The sequence below is a fragment of the Calypte anna genome, chromosome Z (genome assembly GCF_003957555.1).
Source record: "Calypte anna isolate BGI_N300 chromosome Z, bCalAnn1_v1.p, whole genome shotgun sequence".
Classification (NCBI taxonomy): Eukaryota; Metazoa; Chordata; class Aves; order Apodiformes; family Trochilidae; genus Calypte; species Calypte anna.
Genome location: NC_044274.1, coordinates 35,219,690 through 35,237,398, shown reverse-complemented (window position 1 = coordinate 35,237,398; position 17,709 = coordinate 35,219,690).

Below are 17,709 nucleotides of genomic sequence, written 5' to 3'. Positions count from 1 at the left end.
CTAAAGACATAAGCAAAATAAGGTTTCTAGGTTAAGATGGTATCTGTTGTTTTGGGGTTTTTTTAACTTAAAGATCTACAGGCTATCAGGTACGCCTTCCTTGTGTTTGACAGTCTACAAACATTTTCCAATTATAATAATCAAAACCAGATTATGTCTATTGATGAATCTTCTTTATTCCTGAGGAAGTGGGCATCTCAAAATGTGCAAATGTTGTTGACAATGTTAATGTACAAATCCAGCTAACTACAAGCAGTGCTTAAGACAGGATAGACGTGTCCCTTTATGGACAGAAAGTAAAAATGATAGGTCAAATGGACATAATGCCTTCCATTTAGGATTAAGCCTTGACCTTTTACTGAAAAGTGGTGCCAAAGCTATTTCAAAAGGTTTTTTCAAAAAGGTATTTTACAGGTTTCCCCTGCAAAGAGACAAGCTAGCGTTTCATCCTCTTCGTACCTCCTCTTCTTGCTCAACCTGTTTGAACATTTCCCCAGAAGCAGGAAAACCGAGTTTAATTCACTGCTTTGCCTGAAGCAAATTTTTTACCTTTCTTTTTTGTCAGTCAAGGATCCTAATGACAAAGCTATGGGAAACAGTGATGGAGTTGAAAACCATCCAGCTGCTCAAAGCCACTTCTCCAAGATATCTCTATAGGTTTTACAGTGCATTATACCTGGACACAATAGGCTTCAGAGCAGACAGACACTGTGACTGGATCACAGATCGACTGGTTCATTTCTCCTTATCTTGCAAAAAGAAAAAAACCTTACATTGTCTTCACAGATTCTAAGTTGAAAATATTCGTTCACTTGAGAACCATAAGGCAGCCTAAAAGACAGGCTTTCCTAAATGGAGCAAGAAACACTGGAATCTGTTCAGTAAGGAAAACTGAATCCTTCTACCAAGGAGACAGTGCTCTTACCTTCAGGTTGCTCTGTAGAGAAGACACATGTAATCTGTACTGCCTTATGCTTTACCTTGGGCAAAAGTAGCTGTGTCAAACCTCCTCCTGATTATTACAGGCAAGCTCTGTATATTGACATAAGAGAATACCTTTATAAAATGAAGGAAGGTTGTCTCATTTCTGTATTTCAAGAAGATTTTGTCTGTTGAGCCCACTGTCCTCAGAGCAGTTAGACAAACCCACAACTTCAGGCTTCTGGGCATTTTTCCCGAGGAGAACACAGCTGGTAAATGCCCCTTTGAAATCAATTTTGAATAGTGTTTCTCAGTCCACTTGACTATAGCTAACAACTTCAAAAGTGACGGATGTCAAGCAAAGGTGCTGAAACTCAACCACCTACACTGATAAATTTTTCGGAATAATTCCCTGACCTTGGATGCTGGACAACTAGCTTCTCCCAAGGTATTTCTCTGTGCTAATGAATGTCTGTGAGACAGGATAAGCCAGTTTGAATGTGGCCACCCTGTTTTGGAAGGTAAATACACTTTAATAATAACGAAGTGGACATAGCCATACCCACTGGCATCAGTGCCAGAGAAAAGTTCTAGTGTTTTTAATTTATTAGGGCAGAAAAATAACCTGTGTAGGTCTTTTTATTTCTGAAAGGTCAGAATAACATTTGAGATTATAATCTTACTAGAATTTACTTCCTGAATACATAGAACTTTGAAAATAGCACCAGTTTAAGTGCTGAATAAATGCAAACACAACTAATCACAACTATTTCGACTTTTCATTACTTAGGAGAGGTTAGTCCTTTATTATGTAAGAAAAAAAATGAATGCATTAAAAACATTAAATAATTATTTATTACTATGTATAATCAAACAATATTACAATAAAATATTGAAGAGCTGGACAAGAGGAAAACTGTAGTAATGCATCCCTTAAGGATCTTCTAAATAGGGAAGTGTTGAAGGAAATTCACAGGGTTTATAAACAAAATCAGATTAAAGGTTATGTGACTCAGAGCTGAAAAGTAGAACAAAAAAAAAAGGAATCACAAAATTATAAAGCCACACTAATTTTTCTGGAATGTAATATAAAAATACTGTGCCAGTTAATTTTAAAGACAAGTGAAATTTTACCATAGCCTTAGAGAAAAGATTAGAAAAAAACATGTCAGGGTTTCTACCAATTTAAATTATTTCTCATAATAAAAAATGCAGAAACATGTATAATGAGAATAAAATCAGGAAGAAAAGAAAACAAGCAAAAAACTTGATTCTATTATGTGTTTCCTCCTCTAAAAGGCTTTAAAGGTTCCTTCTCATGTGCTGCCAAGGTATAAAAAAAAAGTGTTCTTATGACCCCAAAGTCATTAACAGACTTAATTAGGATGTGTATTATCTTGCAGATCTTCAATATTTATGCAACTGGAAAAGGCTACAGTGTTCTTTCAGTGTTATTTTTCTACAAATGAAACTTCTTCCACAAATTGTCTTATATCAACCTTATATCAACAAATGGTTTACACAGTGAGTATATTGACTTTCATGTATTAGTAAACTTCAAGTACATGCTCAAGCACACCTATGGAAAATTATTTCTGGGTATGTAAAATAGATGGTTTCAGTGGCAGGCTGATCCTCTCTTAACACACCTGACATCTGAAACCCAAAGCTAGCAACTGCCACCCACTTGGCTGAGTTAAGTTAGGCTTGAGCTGTGATGAGGTCTAAGTGCTTTAATCGACTACAATACAGGGCTAAAAGATGTTGTATATATTCATACTGAATTTTATACTGCTTTGCAGCTGTGTTACTGTTACCGTAATATGGACACAATAGGCTTCAGGTTTTTTTTAATACAAATGGGCCATTACAGTCTCCCATCTCATCCAGTAGAAAAGCACATCATCTGACTTTGTCTTCAGCAGAAACTAGGACAGCTCCAGGTTCAAACATTCAGTGTGAAATAAATGGATAAATAGTAGATAAATTAAACAAAAAATGAGGGGAAAAAAAAAACCAACGGTTCCAGGCAATCCCAAGCAACAGAAAAAGTTTTGCTCTTGATTATCAAACTCTCTGTTAAATGATTTTTTCTTAGAGTGTCAAAGCTGTATATAATCACTCTCAATTTCATTATAAACTTTCTTTAAAATATAACATTTAAATAAGTTACTCTTCATAAATCTCTGTAATATATATTATTAAACCTACCACATAAATAGCTACATCATACTGCTGTAAAATAATCTGTCTTTGAGGGTTACAATTATGAAAAAAAGTTATGTACAAGCTAGGAAAGCGAATAGTTTAATGACACTGTGATTAATTGTAGCATGATTGTAGTGCTGTGAGGGTAAGACAAGCTGGTTGCATTTTTAAAGTTGTATGTGAAAGGCTCTACAATAGTTTTTATTTTAAGAGAATAATAATAATGTTTTTGGATTTGCATTAAATTATTAGGGTCTGACAGGAAATGCTGCAGCTGTAACTAAAGACTGAAGATTTTTTTTTGAGAGCCAGACACATACCTTTTGCAGTTACTACAGAGTTTTAATTTTCATCCAAAGTGATTTCTCTGCAGAAACAGAATTTCATATATTCCAGGCTGTCATAGCAAAAGCTAGCCAACAGGGACTTTTTAGGATGTCAGGTAGTGATAGGTCTGGGGGCAATGGATTCAAACTAGAGGAGGGTAGATTTAGATTGGAAGAAGTTCTTCACCATGAAGGTGGTGAAATTCTGGAGCAGGTTGCCCAGGGAGGTGGTGGAAGCCCCGTCCCTGGAAGTTTTTAAGGCCAGGCTGGGCGGGGCTCTGAGCAACCTGATCCTAGTGGAAGGTGTCCCTAGCCATGTCAGAGGGGTTGGAACTAGGTGATTTTAAGGGTCCCTTCCAATGAAAATTCTATGATTCTGTGATTCTATGATCACAGAATCATAGAATCCTTACATTATTGTAAGGATTGAGTCAGCTTTAATTTTGGAAAAAAAACCCACCATAAATAAACATCAAATGCAGAATCTTTGTAGTGTTGTGTTTCATTTTCCATGCTTTAGAAAAACTGAAGGAAAGAAAGGGAAATTATATTCAGGGAAAGGAAAAACGTTGGGAAATTATAGCAGGATTTGTAAAACTTTTTAACTAGAGGGCAATATAAATGTCTAAACTCTGAGCTTAGGAACACTTTGTCCACATGTCCAAATTGAATACCTGATTTTACTCTTCTCCAGCATGTCACTGGTACTTCCTAGCCACTATAATTTATGTGCCTCTACCATTAACTTATAAGAACATTTCTTGGCACAAATTTTCTCTGTTCTAACTAGAACTCCCTGAACAGTTCCCAGGCAGCTAGCATGGTTCAGAGATTGTTCCCAAAATGGAGCATGCCATACCACATGGATGGGTTTCAGTTCCCAGGAGTACTCCCAGGCAATACTCATTAATTTACTTGTACAGATTTGAGAGCTTTTGCTTTTCTGACAGGACACTAGGGTGCCAATTAATTCTGGCATATTTCTGGAATGCAATTTAAAAATATGTAACTGTATAAATGACTAGCATAAAGAAAAGGAAGTCCCTCTTTTTTTACATTTCCATTTTCTATAATGACAAATAGTGTGCAATGTTTCAGACAAATGCTCCTTGGTAATTGTATGGGTTCAGTACCAGAACCTGAACTCAAGTCCATAGAGTCCTGCAAGATGCAGGTCCATCAGGAACCTTCCACTACTTCAGCAGGGTCAGGTTTCTGTTCAGAGTTGAAGCACCAAAAATTTAAAGAGCAAAGTACATATCAAAAGTAATTAAAATAAAGCAGTATATATGATGATTGATTGGACCAGCTATTCTTCTACATTTTATTTTAAACTAATTAAATGCAAAGTGGACCAGCTGTATCCAGTAAATTTTAAAATGAAATTGATTCCATTGCATTTAGATAAAGGCAGAAACAGAACTGTAATACGATTTTGTTTTTTTAAAAGGATTTTAACATGAATGCATACTATACTACAAAGCTCACGAATCATGCAGTAATCTGTAAGATCTTGTTTTCAATCCAGATCTTATAATTAGGATTCATTTTCAAAATATACAATTATTTCTAAGTACCCAGTTCTGTTTACTTAGTGATTGAAGGAGTAAGACTAGAAAATGGCAATATGTCAGTTAACATAATTAAAAGAAAACTACTGTCTTTCACTAAAAATGGTGTTGAAAAGCAATATGGCAAAGAATTCCATAGAAAGCACAAATGCAAAATTGTAATTAATAACAAAGGAGAAATTAAAATAAATTTTTATGACAACATTCATTTGAATTCTTGCAACTGACAGATTGTGACTATTGAACGGGTGAACTGATGTAAATATCCTTGTGATTAAGTTGACTCTGAAAGATGCTCATTGACATTTGGTGAAGAAAAAATTCCAATTTCCAGATCAATAAAGACACATAACTTTACACCTTTTAAATCCAGAAGTATTACATATCTGACAAAATCCAAACAATGTAGTTTGACTGGTTGCTGAAGAAAGCAGCAGGGGTAATATTTGTCTCTGACTACATCTTAGTAACTGAGCTCCCTCAAGGCTCTGTTTTCCTGTTCCATCTTTCACTTGTGTAAAACATCAAGAGTTAAAAATATACATTTTTGAAAGGGATCCTGTATATTCATCCGCTGAGATACATAAAACTTTGACAGTACTGATTAAGCTGCAGAGAACTGAGATGCTCTTTAAATTCTGCTGTTTACTTTTTTAAGGGAAGAAACGTTGTTTATTCTTTGAAATGGCTTTTTTTTATGCCTAAAAATCTAAATAAAAGAGGACATGCAAATAATCCCAACAGGATGCTGGGCTGCAACAACAAGGGCATCACCAGCAGAAGTAAAGGAACATGACATGTTCCAAAGCCTGGAAATGTGGAGATTCTTGTTGGATCCCAGAAGGTCAAAGTAAACACAAGGAAGGAAGGAAGGAAGCAAGGAAGCAAGGAAAAAGGTAACAAAAATATATTACTGTACCTGTATGGGTATGCTACCTGTAAAGCAGTCTGGAATCCTCATACATTCTATCATAAAAAATAGATGAAGACATTACGATTGTTAAATTCAGAATCGTAGCATCCACAACTGTAAACAAGTGTAGTAACAGCAAGCATATGGCTCTCCTTTTTTCTCTTCAAATCTCTAAATAGAATGGCTTTTTACTACTCAAAAAAACAGAAATATAAAGCCCAGTATGAGATACATGTTTTCAGTTGTTAAAAAAATGGAACTACTTTGATGATACTAATAATTATATGCAAACAATTCTTTTTCTAGACTTCCTAAATAAGAATACAGTTGCAAGAAACTTAATCAGAGATCATGTGGGGAAAGACATTTGCCTTATAATGCCTGAAAGAACTAGCTGTGAACCAACCAACCTGTGATAAAATAATGAGTGACATGAAATTGTTCTATCTGCAAAAAATTCCTTTGAAATCCATATCTGAAGAATATTTTCCTGGGGTACAAAGTCAAACTCAAAATCTATCATAGTTACGTAACTGTTCAGATTTCCACTGATAAGTCTATTCCTAACTGGAGTTAGGAATATTCTTACTAGTAAACCTGTAGATGAAACCTAGCTGAAACAAAACAAGTTAAAAAGTAAGCTTAGATTAAAAAATACTTGGGCAAATTAGAGGAAAAAAGGATAAAATTAGTGAATAGAGAATCTTCATTAAGCAGATAACACACTTAAGAAGGTATGATTAGCTGCACTGGCTGATTGAGAAATAACTTGTTAGATGGTAATTTTCAGGAAAGGATCTGGAGTTTTGTGAATCCTCATGTGGGCATCACTTAGAAAAAAACCAGACGTCATACTGGTATCTGTACAGAGGAGCGCAGCCTCAAAGACATGTTAAGTAAATTTCCACTGTGTTCAGCACTAATGAGATTTCAATGAGAGAACAATGCCCATTTTTTCCTACATGTATTAGTTGGAGAATCCTGAGGACAATAATAAGGATCATAGCTATAGACATGACCCTGTTCCAAAGATTTGAAAAAACTGTTTGTGAAGGAGAAGAAAACACTGTACAAAGGTATAACATCACTCAGGGTAAGAGCAAATAGTAGGAATGTAGGGAATAAGCTGTTGATCACAAAGAAATCTTTCTACCGGTAACTAATATAGTGCTGCTGGACAGCAGAACACAAGCAAGTTGGAAGGGCTACATTTGGACTATCTATCTCAGTATCCCACCTCTGAATTGCCAACAGCAGATGAGCAGGAAAGACTTCAAGAACATGTCATGCACTGAAGATGCTTCCCTTCCTTAATACTCTCCTGGTCGGCAAACACAGCCATCCCTAAACACACTTAGATTCGACCGCTGAGGAGTTTCACAAAGGGATTAAAGGACACTTCCATAAGGAATAATCTAGGTATGATATCATGCCTTTGGCAGAGGCCTCTTCAGTGTCATTTGTCTGTGGTTCTACAAAAGGGATAAAGAAAAGCACCAGCAATGTGACAAGGAAATCCCATAGAGGGGTGGTTAAGTGGCTAAAGAGTATCTGAAGTGGAAGAACTTTACATCTAGCATTTCAAGTTACAGCCCTCGCTCCTCAGGAACAAAAGAAGGAAATACCACCCATGCCTACAGATTTCTCCACCACTGGTAGACCAAAGGAAAAGTATGCCTGTCAGCCAACAGCTCTCAAAACAAGGAATTAGACTTTAAATTATCTTTAAACAGACCTGTGTTGCAGCTCTACTACCTGTCTGGCGCATGTAATGGAATTTTGCCTGCTGGCCTTCTTTGCAGAGGCTGAGCCAAAAACCAAACAGGTCTGTTAATATCAAGAGATTTATTTCATAAACTGAGCCTTGTTAGTATTAGCATATCACAGATGACACATGCTAGTCATCTGCATCACATAGCTCTCAGTTTTGCAGTTACCTGAATCTTCATGTATATACACAAAGACATACGTATATGCTGAAGATGGTATTTGTCCTAATTACAAATGCTTCTGAAAATTCAAGTACATAAACAACTGGCAATTGTACTAGGTGATCATTGTAGGTCCCTTGACACTTAAATATAAATACCCAGTAGAAGATTTAGGGTTTTTTTAATATAAAATCTAAAAAAAAATATAAAAAAAAAAAAGTCATGTCAATTGTAACACTCAAACAGAACTCGAACAAAAAAATCCAGGAAAATTTCCTGGTACAGGAAATGGTCCAATTAAATCTCATTCCAAAGTTATTATCCCATGCATGTACAGAGTTCTACCATGCCAGTGGCTTGTTGCAGGGAAAGGTAATGAGAGGAATGGGCTATCCAAGAATCTGCTGATCTCTGCACAGTAAGCACTATTCCAGTCTTCATATTTGCATCACAGTGATAGCATATTTACCTTAGCCAACAATTCAGGCCAAAACCTAAATTCCTGTATATGTCACCATTTTCACCCCAAAATATCAAGATACCAGTAGATATCAAAACAAGTTATTACTTCTAAAGTGTGTCTTTTATAAGCACAATGGCATGAAATTAAGAAACAGTCACATTTCCAGGGTGATCTATATTGATTTACTGTATGTTTTAAATGAACATACTAGTAAGATCATGACAGAAGCTAAGTTCATTAGAATGTATATACTCTATACATAAATTCTCGCTTCTCCTGCTTATATTATGGCTTTGGTTGGGAAGAAATTTGTAAAAAAATGTTAAATTCAAAGGATTTTCACTATATCACATAATCTCTGTAGAAAAGAAAGTTTCTCATACTATGACATCTCTTCCACCTTGCTTTTAGGCTTTTACACATAATCACTCACTTTTGACAAGGGAAGTGTAATGCTTCACAGAATAAAAATTATTTATATTCAACCAAGAATTATAGTTGGTGTTCTATAAACAGGTTGCTTCATTTGAATTCTAAGCATGAGATTCACTGGCTTTGCTTGCAATTCTCATGTCCAAGCAGCTCATAAATGTCGATCTTATCTCATAAAACCAAAACCCACTTATGCATGTTCACTCATGAATTATCTCACCACAGCTAGATAATAAACTTGAAAAGCTTACAACTATGTCACAACACTAAGGGATTTGCAGGGACTAATTGACCAATTAAGATCTAAAATGGCAGAATAGTTACTAAGGTATGTCCTTGCATCAGAATACATAGGTATATACAGGATACTAGACTAAAAATTATACCAAATCAGTATATCAGATAACACCATGAACTCTTATTATTCTGAAGAGAGTACAAGAACTTTTTATTTCTAATGGAGTCTACTGCTATGTCCCTGTTTGGAGGCAATAAATCTAAGCAGAATTTGTTTGCCTAAGAATTTCATGAGTCTGAGAATGATAGAGGGCTGTTGGGAAAGCATTTTTGATACTAATTTTCATAAACAACTAGCAAGCTCAGCTAAAACATTCAGCAACATGGTTAATGAGTATGAGGAAAGTGCACTTTGATTGTTCTCATCAAGCACCATCAAAATAGCAAAGACATATGGACAGAAGCAATCTCTGCTACCTCATCTTTTTTCTGTGGTTCCAATTACAAAGAAACACACCGAAAAGTTTGAAGGAATTACAAAAGGTTACAGAATCAGTGAACTCAGGGTTTTGTAGTAGAAAAGGAGAGAATAACTGAAGTAGATGCTGTAACAGAATATCACTCCTTAAATAAATACTGTAATTTGTTTATTCATTTGCATGCATATAAAAGGTAACGGAAAAAAATCATATTCCTTTATAAGCAGTGAACTGCCTGTCAGTATTTATATAGAAAATAATTAATTATTTCTCCAGCAATTTAGTAATTAAAAATGTGTGGTCTTGCACAAAGTAACATTATTTCTTCATGGAAATATCCTTACAGGATAATAGCATAATGTCTTGATTGTTCATAACAAGATAAATGTTTCTACAGAGGATCACAATCTTAGTCTACGGAGATACACTCTGAAGCAAAATCAATGTCTCCATCTTTCTCCAAATGAAAATTGCTGTAAAATTTCGACATTTCTAGAGATTTAACTTGCTTCTGCCAAATAGGACAACATTCAAAATATCTAAGCTTTCGGTCACTACAACCAGGAAGATTCTTGATTCGAGACTCTTATACAAGTCCAGTGACATATCCCGTAAAGAAGCCACAGTCTAATTTTGAAGTACGAGCAAGACCCACATGATTATTCAAATGGATGAAATATTCAAATTTACAAGATTCATATATAGACATTTTCCTTTCAGCATTGAAATTTGTACATGATCTTCTGTAAATAGGCACTGAAATCCAGTAGCCCTTTATCTGCCAGGACACTGAGTCAAACTGAAGGCAACAACAAATATCTCCCCAAAAATGCAGCACATAAAAGTAAAAGGAAATACAAATATTTTCTTTAGGGATGTGTCTAAACATAAGTGCCTATAATATCCCTGCCAGAACATTAAATAGCGACTGAAACAGTAAAACTCAATGACCATTCATGCTTGCACAACTTGTCTGTAGATAAGAGTATACAGTTATCATTATACCCAATTTGTCATCAAGACATGCATGGCACTGCAGATTCTTAGGGGTATAAGTTTCTTTGCTCCTTGAAAAGAGCTTTGTATGTGTTGACTCCCACTGATATTCAACAAAAGCTGGCAACTTAGGTCTTTTCTATATATGAAATTCAATCTGCAGAAAACACTTCAATGAAGTGCAGTGCACATGAAAGTGTAACACTGTCAAGATACTTTAGGCTTTTCTGTGTTGTGAAATATGTAGGAGACATTCTCATGCTGTTATATTAGGCTATTTTTATAATACCATGCCCAAAAACCTATGGAAAAAATAAGAATTGCAGGCACTACTGTGAATTCTGTGGATTACATGTACTATTGCAAGTCCATAGCAAACATCAACACATGACATTACAAATATCATCATGTGCATATAATGCAGATAATGTAGATATAAATCAAAGTGCACCTAATTGTTTTAAAACTAATTGAGGAAAGCACAAGAAATCAACATTTCCATACCATAATGAGCCCTGTTACATTAAGTGCAGTTAGTTTCCTCAGATATTTCAAAATATTTTATAAACATTGTCCTGGTTTGAGCCAGGGCAGAACCAATTTTAATTTAGTAATTTTACTCTTCAGTTAAGTATCTTCAAAGTAACAGAACTTGATGAAATTAGCAGCAGTTTTTCAGTCAGTCTCTGCTTCTAGAAGTGATAGTGCTCAGTGTTTGTGGCTACTGCTGGAGAATGGTATGCAGAACCACAGGCCCTGCTTGGTTCTGAAAAACACCTTGTGCTCTAGAAACAAAAGGGACTAATGGGGTCACACCTGCAACCCTCCTTTGGGACCAGACAGGTGATCAAAATTGACTGAAGTATTCCATCCCATCCATGTCATACTTGATATAAATCTGGGGGGTCATGAGGTTCAAGCCTCTCTCCATGGATGGCTCCATTCATTCATTCATCTGCCTTTGATCCCTATCCATGAGTTCCTGTACTCATGTGTTCCTGAATCCCATGCCTGTCTGTCACTGACTCCAGAGTCCAGTCTGGGACTTTCCCAGGACCTGCCCTGCAGCCGTGTGGTAACAGATCTGGACAACCGCTATCCATGGAGCATATGCATTTGGCAGCTGGAGAATGATTGAAGTTGATTACTTCTAGTTTTCTGACTTTGGTATTACTGAAACATCAAACCCAAGACCGTTATGCAAAAATTTTAAAATTAAAAAATTTATTTAAGTTGTGTATGTTTTCTTTTTCCTAAATAGACTGGCCTTGACACATTAAAAAGTTTAAAAAGACATACAGGAAAGTTTAAACAAAGAGGAAATGATGGCTTCCTGTCATACAGCCCTGGCTCAATGTGGGAAGAAACAAGCAGAACAGAAACTTCTGGAACAACACTAGGCAAAAAGAAGAATGTAGTCAAATATCTGTTCCTGGATCTGAATCTGTTTCTCTGGGGATCCAAGTGATGGAAAAAAAATGTAGACATGTCTATTCAGAATATGGTCTAGTGGGCATGGCAGTGTTTGGTTGGACTTCATGATCTTAGAGGTCTTTTCCAACCTTAATGATTCTATGATTCTGTGAAACCTCTTCAGGATACCTAATCATATAAAATTTTCATCCTTGTAGCCTGTAATCCTAGACTTTTAAGCCAAAAATTTTGGTGGAGAAAATGTGACTGTAAACTTCTCAGGACAGCACCTGGTTTCTTACATATCAACTCTCCCCTTCCCTCTTCTGAATAGGGCCTTTAACCAGAGTGTTCAGTACAAAATAACTCAGAACCTTGAAGGACTCAGCCCCTCTCCCAGGACTTATAATACGGCACAGTATGTTAGAAAAGAGGAATGAAGTAGGATAAATGAAAATATTAAGATATTAAGATATTAAGATATTAATATTAAGATATTAAGAAAGTTACATGGTGAACGTTGAAAGCAGTGTCAGATATTGACTACTTCATTGTCTTTTCATATGCTAATAAGATGAAAGCATTAATCTATTTATTAAAATCTGTTCTGTTCTCAAAATAAAACTTACAGTAACTTTAAAAATTTATACTTCAGAAGATGTGCAATTTTTATTCACTCTCTTTCAGTCTTTCCCCAATGCCTCAGAAGGTACCTTTTGTGGCATGTTAATATAAACATTAATCAGGCTTCCACATAGCTCAGAATCAAAGAATCTGGAAAACTTCCTTCTCTATTTCTGCACTGAAATGTTACAAAACATCATTGCACTGATCTCATTTTTTTTCCCCTTTGGACACTTCAGACGTTCATATTAATAAAACATATGAATCATTTGAAATGCAAGTTAAACTCTTTGTAATTCTTCTGAGACACAAGTAAGTAATATAATCTTGTATTAGTTTAATTTTACTTAAGAAAAAATGACTTACCAAAACTTCTTACAAAACAGAAGAAAAAACTACATTGCCTTAGTCTCAACTCTCTATTTTCTTCTCTATTTTCTCTACTTCTCTATTTTCTTTATATTCAAGACTTCTCTTTATATTTCTTTCTTTATATTCAAGGTACTGCTGAACAACAGCAACCATCAATGGTCTTGCTTGCAGCTGAACGTGCAACTCAAGCCTCATAGGGATCAAAATGCCTTGAAAATATGGAGTGTGGTTAGTGATTAACCAGAATGATTATCTAGAAAACTTCTGCATTCTGCAACAAAACAGGCTGCAGCTTAACACTCCTATTCCCTCATCCCAGATGAGCCCCTTTGGACAAGGTGGTAAGTTTCATAACCACTTTCACATGGCAGATACACACTCAGATAAGAAAGTCCTTGTTTAAATTTCTCAGCATAAGTATGAATCTGCACTGCATTGGAAACTTTATGACATGCTCATTTCCTGAATACAGCAGGACGTAAAAAAGAAAAACATTCCTTCTGAGCAGAATTGTATCTTATTTATACTTCTTACTGTGTTTGAAAGTTTAGTCTCTGTACTTATCAACATTTTCTTTTGACATTTCCTTCTCTCTGATGCTTCAAAATCTATTTTTAGAAACCCATTTCTCCTGTTGATCATGATTACTCTTTTTTGCCTCTTCCAAACCTTTTCATTCCATCCGAGGAAAAAAATAATTTGTTTTGTATTCTCTGCCTCTGATGCCATTTCTAATATTTCTCAGCATGGCAGAAATTCCTCTCTCCATGTAGTTCATAGTCTGTTCCATATGCTGAACATTTAGCAGATCATTATGGTCACTAGTATCTTTAAAAATGTGAGGGACAGAGTTAAGAAGAGTTTAATATTCAATACAAGACTTCCATGTAAGCAGAGGAACAGGTGTTCTTTTGAAAGTGGTAAAAGAGAAGTCAGAGAAAAGCTTTCAGAAATGGTAGTGAAACTAATTACAGGATATGGATCCTGGCTGGCTTATTTACAACTAAATATTTTGTTGCACTTGGCAGCCACCTGCTCTTACACTGTCATGCAGCCATATGTAGACATATAGGAAATGGAAGCAGAACTCAGGAGTCAGATACCTAGCATAGATCTGCAGCCTCTTTGTGATGACAGCTTGTGCTATGCCTCAGCTAGCACTGAATGAACTCTCGTGCATCCCTGCAATATCACGGGGCATAACTGCAGTTACTGTAAGCACCACCCAAAACAGCTAAATAGATATTTGTACAGCTAACCTGAGCTGCATTTCTCTTTTTGGTGACCCCAGTAATTAGCAAAGTTAGTTTAGAGTCATTATAGATATGCATAGATGACATAATACATGGTGAAAAGGTTCCTAAGATAACTATGACTAAGTTATCCAGATGAAGAGGCGTTTTCCCTGAATTCCCCTGTTCCCAGTCAGGCAGAGTTCTGCTCTACGATGCTGCATGTGGGTTCTCACATTTTGATCTAACTGTAGGACTTTTTCATGCACTCACTGATTTCAGAGCAGACATCTCCCAAATCAATTCAGTGGTTTTTTTCTTTTTAAACTGCGAAATCCAGATTGCCATGTGAGATGTGTAGCAGTTACACAGATTGTCCTGACCAGCTGTGAAAATCAGGACAATCTTAAAATCATTCTGTAAACACCTAATTTCAGATGTCTAACTTTGAAAGAGGAAACAGACTAACAATAGTGTCAAAATCACTACAGGAGACGTTGTTGCCATTGTGTCAGTTAGAGAGGTCTTATGAAATAGTCTTATTTCACAAATAACTGTTTCTACTCTTGAAGCTATACTGAAGACTTTACTTTTACTCATGGACTGCAATACTTCCTGACTTTTATAACAGATAAAACTGCCCTTTCTCCCTGCCTGCCAGAGAAGAAATGTAAAACTACACATAGACAAACCAGATCATCTCCTGAGAGGTGGTTTGGAGAGTGAGAAGCTTCTGTAACATCATTTAATATCTCACTGAGTTCCCTTTACATTAGCCAGAACCCAAACACCACCAGAGAACTTTTCTGTCACAGAATCACAGAATGTACTGGGTTGGAAGGAACCTCTGTAGATTCATCTAGTTCAACCTTCCTTCAGAGCATGTTCACCTAGAGCAAGTTGCACAGGGTGGCCTCCAAGAGGGTTTTGAATGTCTCCAGACATGGAGGCTTCAAGCAGCCTGTTCCAGTGCTTTGCTACCCTTACAGTACAGAAGTTTTTAAGCTGAACCTCCTGTGTTTCAGTTTGTGATCATTGCCCCTTGTCCTGTCACTGGACACTACTGAAAAGAGTCTGGTCCCATCTTCCTGACACCCACGCATTGGATATTTATACATATTGATGTGATGCCCCCGCAGTATTCTCCAGACTGAACAGACCCAGCTCTGTCAGAGTTTCCTCATGTGGTAGATGCTCCAGTCCCCTAATCATCTGAATGGCTCTGCTCTCGACTCTTTCCAGTACTTCCCTGTCCTTCATAAACTGGGGAGCCCACAGGTGGACACAGGAGTCCAGATAGGGCCTTACTGGGGCAGAATAGAGGAGCACTCCAGGATGCCATTGGCCTTCTGGGCCTAAGGGCACATTGCTGGCTCATAGCCAGCCTGTTGTTCACCAGGACTTCCATGTATTTTTCCACAGAAAACTCTGCTTCAAAGTAATAGTTACCTCTCTCTCCCTCAAATTCCTGATAGACAGCATCTTTTGACCTACCACAATCTTTGAGCCAGTTCTCTATCCACTGGGTGGATTCATTTAACCCACAGTTCCTGAGATTGCCAACGAGGATGCTGTGGGAGATGATGTCAAAAGCCTTGTTGACATTAAGGTAGACACCATCAACTCCCCTTCCCTAACCTATCATTCGAGTCATGCCATTTTAAAAGGCTATGAGATTAGTCAGTCATGACTTCCCCTTGGTGAATCCATGTTGACTACGTTCAGAGGAGAACACTGTTTTCCTCTGTATGCTTTGAGTTGATGTCCAGAACCAGTTGTTCTATCATCTTTCCAGGGATGGAGGTGAGGCTGGCTGGCCTGTAGTTTTCTGAGTCTTCTTTCTTGCCCTTCCTGAAGGCTACAGTGACACTGGCTTTCTTCCAGTGCTCAGGCACCTCACCTGTTCTCCAGGACCTTTCAAAGATGATGGAGAGTGGCCCAGCAATGACTACTTCCAGCTCCCTCAGCACTTGCTGTTGTATTCCATCAGGACCCACAGATACCCAGATTACTTGATCTTCCTCAACCAAAGTAAAGTGTTCCTTCATCCAGACTTTGTCTGTTGCTTCCAAAGTCTTGGGCTCCTGAAGGCTGCCTGAGCAGTAAAGGACTGAAGCAAAGCAAGCACACAGTAACTTTGCCCTCTCTGCATCTTCTGTCACCATGGCACTTGCCTCATTCAACAGAGAGCCCATATTTTCTCTAGTTTTTTGGTTCCAAAATACTTGAAGAAACCCTTCCTGTTGACCTTGATGTCCTTTTCCAGGTTTAATTCCAAGAAAACCTTTGCTTTTATTGTTTCCATCATGCATACTCTGGCAGCATTCTTGTAATCTTCACAAGTCGCTTCCTGCACATACAGTAAACTTCCTTCTTCTATTTGAGCATTTGCAGAAGCTCCCTGCTCAACTATGCAGGTCTCCTGTTTCCAGTGCCTGTGTTCTTGCTCTTAGGAATACACAATTTCTGACTTTGAAGGCAGCTGTATTTTAATATCACCATCTGCCTTGAGCCACTCTATCATTCAGAGCCCTAACCCATGGGATTTCTGTCCCCTAACATCAGGCAGGTGCTGGAGCCAAGGCTGAACTCCATGAGTGGATTTTAATTCTAGGACCATCTTGTACAGTGAAGACATTCTGAGGTAGTCAAATAAACTCTGTATTTGAAATCTAGGGAGAAGCATTTTAAATATTCATCTTAATAAATCACAGTAAGAAATGTGCTTCTGGGAAAAACTATTAACTGACTCATTAAGCTACTAGATCACCTGCTTCCCCTCCAGCCAAGCAAGGTTTCTGCTAAAACTCAGCTCCACTGTATGCCAAAAGAAACTTTCATTAATATATACACAACCCTTAATTTCATTCACTTTTTTTTTCATCCTGCTCCCACCCCAAGCAAATATCTGAGGAAAAGAGCTGGCCACAAACTATAAAGAAGAAAAATATTGGCTCATCTGGCTGAGCTCTTCTCTGTCCTCTGTGTTACACATATTAGCAATAGCAAATCTAATGTCAGAAACATGCACATTAAAAAAAAAAAACAAACAAAACAAACAAAAACATGAAAAAACCCTAAAAAAACAAAAAACAAAACAAACAAACAAAAAAAGACAAACAAACAAACAAAAAACCCCAAAAAAACCAAAAACAAGGTTTTCTGATCCCATGAAAGCATTTCAGTGTAAAGCCAGAAAGGTTACTTCAGGTTACTCCTTTGTCTGGGTAGTTAAAACGTGTCACAGTTCATGTCCCTGAATTTTCTGCTTATTGTTTAGCTACCACACAGCCAAGATTTCCTTCTATCACAGGGTTACACAAGCATTCTTCTGCATTGTTCCAAAATTACTTAGGTCCAAAAAGTAATTGGCTTTTCATTTAACAATATATGTGTAACACACAGATTCATAGTATATTCGTTCTGCTTCCTAGATCTGTGTATTCCAAAAAATATGCAAACACTGAAATTTTGCACAAATTAACTTATCTTCTCCCATTCTTGTGAATATTGTTCATTGTGAATTTTATTCCTTTGTTGCCCCAAATATCATGTTAACACAGCTCTTACTATTAACAAACTCCTTATGTT